The sequence below is a fragment of the Tripterygium wilfordii genome, unplaced genomic scaffold, assembly GCF_013401445.1.
Source record: "Tripterygium wilfordii isolate XIE 37 unplaced genomic scaffold, ASM1340144v1 ctg422, whole genome shotgun sequence".
Classification (NCBI taxonomy): domain Eukaryota; kingdom Viridiplantae; phylum Streptophyta; class Magnoliopsida; order Celastrales; family Celastraceae; genus Tripterygium; species Tripterygium wilfordii.
Window position 1 is genome coordinate 87,299 of NW_024056382.1, and position 9,363 is coordinate 96,661.

General features: G+C 40.2%; 1 long non-coding RNA gene and 1 pseudogene across 2 annotated transcripts; both read left to right on the forward strand.

Annotated features, from left to right (window-relative positions):
- The first annotated feature begins 809 nt into the window (after positions 1-809).
- LOC119994960 lies at positions 810-6,196 on the forward strand. 2 transcript variants are annotated; one of them, XR_005467533.1, is made up of 4 exons: positions 810-1,366; positions 2,096-2,126; positions 2,601-2,689; positions 3,019-6,196. It is a non-coding gene; the product is annotated as an uncharacterized LOC119994960 (long non-coding RNA). The 2 variants fall into 2 exon arrangements; XR_005467532.1 differs by lacking the exon at positions 3,019-6,196 and having other exon boundaries at positions 818-1,366; positions 2,601-3,003.
- Positions 6,197-6,237: 41 nt separating this feature from the next.
- Positions 6,238-8,403, forward strand: LOC119994958 (annotated as a pseudogene).
- Positions 8,404-9,363: the final 960 nt, after the last annotated feature.

The following is a 9,363-nucleotide window of genomic DNA, read 5'->3' on the forward strand; positions in this document are numbered from 1 at the left end:
ACAAGTAAAACTTGTCAATCGAGAGATAGATAACCTGCTGTAGTTAGTTATCAGATTCCCAGTAACGTTTCCTGGATTATGCAGGCATGCAGAAAACGTTTGCACATGGACAATGCTCAATATGTCCAGACAAACACCTATCCAAAGAAGACTGTAGCGACAACAGAAGATTTGGGGCAAGTGTGTGAGTATCTCATTCACTTGATGTCATCTGAGTTCTTGCCAGATACCGATTCCTAGGGAAGACGTGAGGGATAAGAGGTTGTTAGAAGAGATAGAACTGTTTGCAAGGCATTTACAGTAGAGGATAATTTCTAACCATTTTTTGTTTATCAAATCATAGGAAGTGCATATGAGTGCTCTGACACTCACAGGAAAAACAAACATTAGTGTATGTAGGATGCATTTTTTTAGCTTCTAAACTCTACTTCTTAGTTTAAATATCCCTCTGACTAGCTTGAACCTGGAAAGAAAGAATTAGCAGATTGTCATACTCAAAAGGGGGAGTGGGCTATTTAGTGAAGTATACCTATATAATTGCAAATATCACGTCAGGAACACAAATGCATGTGTATTCCAGTTTACATGTGAATTCAATGAAAAGTTTAGTTGTTTGGTTGATTGCTTCCCTAGTTCTTTTTGGTCGATTCCTTATTTCCTTATACATAAATGCATATGTATTTGTGTATATTGGATTATGAATGCAAACAGGTAATCAAATAGCTAGGAAGCACCGACTCGGATGCGGGGAAAAGGGATGCGGGTGCAGGGACGCGGGGATTCGTAAAATCTCATAGAATCCAGGATTTGAGTGTGGGGGGACTCGACAAATAAATGATATTTATATATATTTTATATACATAATTATAGTGGTAGTTGTGGATTAACTAGTAAATGAATGGGCTTAATGAAACAAACAGATATCTACAAGATATTAGCCCAATAACATAAAAGAATAAAGCCCAATGCAATGCCCAATCCTTCAAGAAGAAGACCCAAACTCACATTAGGGCTAGACAAAGGAAGTCTCTGGAAGAGAAGGAAAACACGAAGGCTTTTTCCTTGCACGAACTAGAGATGAGGAATCTTTAGAGATGGGCGAAGAATGGGTCGATGGGGACATTCTCAAAGTCAGAGAAGAGAGCAACATACCAGGTCGCATGTGGAAGGAGAGCAACAGAGCAAGTCGTCAGATGAGGTCGCGATTTAGGGCCACAGACTTGGTCGCGATTTAGGGTAGAAGCAGGTGAGGTCGCGATTTGAAGGACAAGCAGATGAGGTCGCGATTTAGGGGAGAAGCAGATGAGGTTGCGATGTTGTTTTAACTAAAAATACAAGTCCCCTCTGCGTCGCCTACGAGTCACAGGTGAGTCAGTCCTCTATTGACTGTTTAGACGCGGGTTGATCGCGTCGGAGCCGTATTTTCACACGTCTAACGCGTTGGCGCACTCAGTGAACATGTTTGGCAGTGTGTTTCAACTGCACCGCACCTCACAGCACCACAGTTTTTTATGACACGCCAAACAGCTTTTGCGTTCCAACTCACCTCACAACACCACAGTTTTTTACCTCACAGCACCTCACCACACCTCACAGCACCTCACAACACTCCCAAACGCTTACAATATATGTTGAATTGTCCTAGGTAATCAAATTAGGTAAATTATTTTATTTTAGATTAACGTACAAGGTAAACGTTAAGTGATTTTATATTAATATTATTAGTCATCTAATATAATCGTAATTTAGATACGCCAAACGCACCTCACAGCACCGCACCACAGTTTTAAAAATGATACGCCAAACAGCTTTTTGCGTTTCAACTCACCTCACAGCACCACAGTTTTTTACCTCACAGCACCTCACCACACCTCACAGCAGATGACAGCACTCCCAAACAGGCCCAGTGTGTGTGGGCCGTGGACTTGGCACCCATTTTGCCAAGTCCGTGCTTCCTAGCCAAATAGTCTTGAATATACATTTATGCATTTACTTTAAACTTATTTGATTCAGCTTCAAGCTAGCTTGACTAGTTGAATGAAGACGCCTATTTTCCTTGCTCTTAATTTACACAGTTCACATGATGCTCTTGCAGGAAAATGCTTACGCACTAGTTGACAAATCTGGTACTTTCCTGGACCCAATTTATTAGCAATCCTTTTTTTCTTCTTGCTGGGTTTCATTATTAATTTGTTTTTGCTCATATCCTTGTTTACATCTTGATCCATGTATTTATTTTCTAGCTTAACTTGCTTTTGCTTGATTAGGAAAATGATTGAAGTAATTCAAACATAATGATATATGAAGTCAATTGCTTTCGAATCATCTAAGTACGCAGAGCTTGATATAATTTTTATTGGAATAAATGATTTTTAAGTCAGGACTCAAGAGCCATACCTACAACAATTATTTTTGGATTAGTTCATGGTTGACCTATGGTGCCATAAGTAATCCTTGAGTCGTATTATATGGTCCTTCAGTTCTCATACACTAATGGGAAATTAGGTTGCGTGCTTGAGATTCAATTCATCTGTATATGTGTATATGTAGTACATCGTTCTTATTTCCTAATGATCCATGCATCTATCTTTCTGATGCAGTGGGCTTTTTCAAACAGAGTGCAACTTGGCTTGGTTGGTACTAAGGCCCAGGCTCAAGAATTTTTGCAACCTCTTCACGATACAAGAGGGTAGGGCAATACAAGAGGGTAGGGCAACCTAGGAGAGCTCAGATTTTGATATTTTATGAACATTTGTTCTTAGTTTCTTTCTAGTTTGGGTTCTTCAATCTCTTGCACAAGCGATCAATCGACATTGGGGGTTCTCCCCGTTGGCTAGTAATCTCATTTCTATTATGATTGTGCAACTCATTGTGGTAGTTATTGGTATTAAGAACCGTGAAAATGTATGTATTTGCTGGAGATTAGTTTGTGTTTCTTGTACTGAACAATTGAATCATCTGGTATTAGCCCTTGGTGGCATTTCTATGTTGTGATTTAGAGAAGCTTTATGTTTTCAGCTACTTGTATATCTTCTATTTTGGTGGAATTGGCCAGCATCTACGGGAGCTGCACCAAAGTGGTATCGAAGACATGAGCAGATGGGGTAATTCCTGGTCACGATACCAAGCCCGATGGCTGGCATAGTTATAGAGATGATGAGTTTGTTTCAAACTATGGTGGAACCCGTTGGTATGATCATTCAGGAGCTCACGATGACAGAGATTACTGGGCTCGTCCGTTTATAGGGGTTCAAGAAAATGGGCATAGCTACTCTCAATATGACCGACAATATTCCTATGATCAAGATGTCAGAACTCATTACTATCACCAATTTTCAGTTGATACAGAAAGTTGATGTGATTCTACTCGCAAAGATATGCGCGATTGTTGTGATGGATATGACCGATCCCGAGAAGGTTACTCCCCAACAATTGTTACGAGCTCCCTACCTCAACAGAGTGGTAATGCCTATCACCTGTTTGACGAAAGGCTTGAACAAACTTTTGCTTCAAAGGCCACCATATATGGAGAATCTAGTTCAATGGCTAGCAACATTCAAGGTGTTCATATGACAGCACAATAATACCCCAAAAGCAGTGGCTTGATATCCTCCATAGTATTTTCAAAGAGCTTCGGTCCTTGAGTCAACAAATGGGCACTTGAACTGATAGGGTAAGCATGCTGTTGGCAAACCTTTTTGAGAAACATAGTCGTGATAGGGTGAAACAATTTGAATTCCAATCCAAATAGGTTCCGGAGGTTCTTGATTTGGTTGAACACAACGGGCAAACGACTAAGACACAAGAAGAAGTTGTGACTGAGACATAAAAATGAGTTGTGGTTGAGAAACAAGAAGAAATTGTTGGTGCAAAGATGCAGTCAGAATACGATGTCCAGGGAATTGAAATTGGAAGTTAGGGTGTGAAAACTTGCGAAGCTTAGCTAGCCTTTAGCTCAGGTGATATAGGTGGGTTGATAAAATTGAACACCCAATAGCAAGAGGAATCTACTTTGGTGAACTTCCATTGTCATGAGGTTTTGAAACTTAAGGAACTTCCTTATTGTGTAGTGCAGCAATATGTTTCTAAGAAGACGGTGGACGTTCCAGTGGAGCGATTCCTTAAAGGGCACAAACCTGGTAAAAGCTCAGTTCATACCAAAGTTGCTTAATGCTTTCCTAAATATGTCGAAGTGTTACATAACAATATTAGTTTGATACTAGTTCATCACAACCTGACAGTATACTCCATTGTTACATTTCCATGTGCAAATTTTTATTGGGTGAAAAGTGTATACTAGTACTCTTACTTGCGGCATGACCTTGCCAATTCCTTATTGGTTTGAAAGATTTGTTGCTGAACACAAATGATGGCTGGAAACTAAACATAGGTATGGTAGATGGGCATTGTTGTTCACTCCAGTGTCATCATATGAAAGTGTAGTTTGGGTTTTGGTAGTGGTCTTACTTGATAATACAATGGATGTGTTATGCCCTGTTGTTGATCAAGATAATTTGTTTGATATTACCTTGGTCTTGCTTGAGGACACTACCAGATTGTCTACTTTGCTCGAGCAGAAATTATTCTTCATCCATGGATTAAGGGGGCATCTACAGAAAGACATTGCTACTACTTGAAGAGTTTAGGACCATGGTGGACGCCATGCTTCAATTCTAATTTATGTGGGTCAATGTTTACTTGATGGAGTTGAGTTATTTTGGGGTGGCAAGGTTTGATGTAGTGGGCTTTTTCAAACAGAGTGCAACTTGGCTTGGTTGGTACTAAGGCCCAGGTCCAAGAAGTTTAGCAACCTCTTCCTTCACACGATACAAGAGGATAGGGCAACCTAGGAGAGCTCAGATTTTGATATTTTGTGAACATTTGTTCTTAGTTTCTTTCTAGTTTGGGTTCTTCAATCTCTTGTATAGGCGATCAATCGACATTAGGGGTTTTCCCCGTTGGCTAGTAATCTCCTTGCTATTCTGATTGTGTAACTTGTTATTGTAGTTATAGGTATTAAGAACCGTGGAAATGTATGTATTTGCTGGAGATTAGCTTGTGTTTCTTGTACTAAACGATTGAAGCATCTGGTATTAGCCCTTGGTGGCATTTCTATGTTGTGATTTAGAGAAGGTTTGTGTTTTCGGCTAATTGTATTTCTTCTACTTTGGTGGAATTGGCCAGCACCTACAGGAGCTGCACCAAAGGGGTATCGAAGACATGAGCAGATGGGGTAATTCCTGGTCACGATACCAAGCCCAACGGCTGGCGTAGTTTCAGAGATGATGAGTTTGTTTCAAACTATGGTGGAACCCGTTGGTATGCCTATCACCTGTTTGACGAAAGGCCTGAACCAACTTTTGCTTCAAAGGCCACCATATATGAAGAATCTAGTTCAATGGCTGGCACTCAACGATCAATGTGTTCATATGACAACACAATAATACCCCAAAAGCAGTGGCATGATATCCTCCAGAGTATTTTCGAAGAGCTTCGATCCCTGAGTCAACAAATGGGTACTTGGACTGATAAAGTAAGCATGCTATTGGCAAACGTTTCTAAGAAATATAGTCGTGATAGGGTGAAACAATTTGAATTCCAATCGAAAGTGGTTCTGGAGGTTCTCGATATGGTTGAGCACAATGGGCAAACGACTAAGACACAAGAAGTTGTGATTGAGGCACAAAATGGAGTTTTGGCTGAGAAACAAGAAGAAATTGTTGGTGCAAAGATGCAGTCATAATGTGATGTCCAGGGATTGAAATTGGAAGTGTGGGTGTGATAACTTGCGGAGCTAAGCTAGCCTTTAGCCCTGGTGATATTGGTGGATTGACAAAATTGAATACCTAAGAGCAAGGGAAATCTACTTTGGTCAACTTCCATAGTTATAAGGTTTTGAAACTTAAGGAACTTCCTTATTGTGTAGCGCAACAATATGTTTCTAAGAAGATAGTGGACATTCCAGTGGAGCGATTCCTCAGAGGGCACTGGTACGATATCACGTTAGTTTGGTAATTAGTAGGTTAAATTAGGGCTCTTTATGTCATTGGGCATGTGTATTTAGCTCTAACTTTTCTTGTGTTAGAGCAGTTAATGATTATGAATGTTGTGTAATCTCTCTCTTAGAGAGAGTTGTAAGGATCGATCCTTGAAGGATCGTTCCATCTGGTATAAAAGGAAAGTTTCGATTTTCTTAGAGGTTCATGGCCCTTACTTGTAAGGTGTTGCAAGGTGTTGCAATTATGGAAGATATGATGCACAAATTTATGGACTGCACATATCTTCAATTTTGAGAAATTTGGGGTCAAATCCATGCTCTCAAAGAGAAGTATGACTTCTTGCCTGATGATACATCGTAGACTCGACGGGGTATTATTGAAGAACCTACTCCGACCGAGGTTGTGGAAATCTTGTCCGTGGGAGAAGAGAGAATTTTCCTGCCCCGACTATTTTAAAGCGAGAAGAGGATTTAAGCCTCTCGATCCAGAATCAACACCTGAAGGTTGTTTGGGGCAGCAACAGCAACGACGGCAGCAGTGCTGACAATAGTGACGAAGAGGATGTTGTTGACAACATGCCCAACTCCGGAGTGCTTTCTTTGCCTTTCATTTTTTGTGGTATAAAGAAAAGAAAGGAAACGGCTGTTGAAGAAGCTAATCTCGCTCTTACAGAGTATGAAACATCATGTTCAAAAGATTCAAAAATAGGTGCTGTCGGTGGTCGAAGAGTGTTTTACCATGTCTTGAAGCTGTTTGATGAAATGCCACAGTCAACCTGCAGGCATAAGTTAGAAGCTTATTCGGTGGGTGCTCCAGTAAATTGTGGATCAACGGATGGTGCTAGAAGGAGGGCATGGGATCCAGGTGATTTGAAGATGGACAAAGAGAATTTGGGTTATCATCTTGCATCTTCAGAGATATTTACTCTCCCTAATGATCTTGGTGTAGTAGGCTGTGTTGCGCCCTCTTTGTCAGATTAAACGAAAGACTTGCTGCCCATGTTCCTTGATATGGACAAGGTAAATTCATCATGTGTTACTTTTGGAATTCAACTAGGTGAATCATTAGTTGCGGCAACAGGGTGGGTGCCAGCTATAGGAGTTGAGACTTCTTCAATGGAGGCTTTAGTTGGTGAGAGACCTAGAGTTTGGCACCGGCCTAACCAATCCATGGACAATATCAATGGTAAATTTACAACTTACCATTTCATCCATGAACAGTGGGATAGTTTTTGTTGCACTCTCAAAGTGTTTGACAGAAGTCCCACATTAAACTGCCCGCTATATTTTTACTCTTCTAATCCCCTGGAAAGTCTTCAGTGGGTCATGCATGTCATGGACTTTTTGAAAGGCATTGATATATACTATGAGAAAGTTGGAGGAAAATATACTTTTATCGCTTTTGGTGAGTTGAATCTTGAAAGTCTTGAGTGGGTCATGCATGTCATAACTTATTGTCTCTACTCAAATTACAAGCCAATCCTACATGAGTCATACAAGAAAAATGGGCGAAATGCAACTATGTTTAAGTTTGATATTGTTATTGAATTTGTGCATTCGTGGACTACTTCAGTAGCGAAGATTCATGCTTTGCGAGGGGCTGTTTATTCCAAGAATCGTCAAAAGGTGATTGGCATGTTTCCGGTTAAATGGTCCAACTTATTTTCTCATCAAATTGAGTGCCTCTGGAGAGTGATTGAATGGGATATAGGCCCACCTATAAGGTTGTGGGTTCTTATGCAATGGCCATTGGAACAGAAGTATATCCTGTTTAAGAACATTTTTAAAGGCTACAATCTTGAGGACAAGATTGCTTTCAAGGGGTGTGGAGAAGAGGTGTACATTGTAATGCCTTGTGGGCTTAGAGGGGGAGCTCATAGGTTGCAAGAAGGTTTAGGTGTTGGTAAAAAGATGGTCTTGATTTTGATCCTAGAGATATTCTTAGCCTAGGAATGACTGGCATGGACATGGTAGTCACAGAGGTTGGAAAGCGTTGTGATGCTTCACATGTTATGGGTAGAGACATTGAAAACAAAAGAAGAATATTGGAGTTTCTAATTTAAATCAAAAACATTTTTCAACTTGTTTTATGGTCACTCCAAAGCTCCTTATTGGTGGCGAGGCTTGAGTGGTTGCTTGGGTTGGTGATTTTGTTGGTCATCTATGCAACAAAGCATTTAGCTTTTAAGATGAATTCAACATGGTGGGGTTCTATAGTTGAAAATGGTGCCACTTCTCGATTGTTGTCAAACTATTGTTCCTCCTATCTCTACATGAGTTGGTGCAGTGATTGTTGCATACATCCCTAGACAAATGGCTACGAATTACCCTACCATTCTTTTGCCACTACAATCTTGAGGACATACCAAACTAACATGATACGGTACCATACTCATACCCTTCGAATGCAATCTTGAGGACAAGATTGCATTCGAAGGGTATGAGTATGGCGAAGGGTATGAGTATGGTACGGTATCATGTTAGTTTGGTAATTAGTAGGTTAAATTAGGGTTCTTAATGTCATTGGGCATGTGTATTTAGCCCTAGCTTTCCTTGTATTAGAGCAGTCAATGATTATGAATATTGTGTAATCTTTCTCATAGAGAGAGTTGTAAGGATCGATCCTTGAAGGATTGTTCCAGGCACAAACCTGGTAAGAACTATGTTCATACCATTCCTAAATAAGTCGAACTGTAACATAACAATATTAGTTTGATACTAGTTCATTATAACCTGACAGTATACTCCACTGTTACATTTCCATTTGCAAATTTTTACTGGGTGAAAATGTATACTACTACTCTTGCTTAGGGCATCACCTTGCCTATTCCTTATTGGTTTAAAAGATTTGTTGCTGAACACAATTGGTGGCTGGAAACGAAACATAGGTATGATAGATGGACATTGTTGCTCACTCCTGTGTCATCGTATGAAAGTGTAGTTTGGGTTTTTGTAGTGGTCTTACTTGATAATACAATGGATGTGTTATGCCCTTTTGTTGATCAAGATAATTTGTTTGGTACTACCTTGGTCTTGCTTGAAGACACTACCAGATTGTCTACTTTGCTCAAGCAGAAATTATTCTTCATCCATGGATTAAGGGGGCATATACACCAAGACATTGCTACTACTTGGAGAGTTTGGGACCTGATGGACACCATACTCCAATTTCAATTTATGTGAATCAATGTTTACTCGACGGAGTCGAGTTATTTTGGGACAACGAGAGTTGATATAGTGGGCTTTTTCAAACAGAGTGCAACTTGGGTTGGTTGGTACAAAGGCCCAGGCCTAAGAAGTTTAGCAACCTCTTCCTTCACACAATACAAGAGGGTAGGGCAACCTAGGAGAGCTCAGATTTTGTT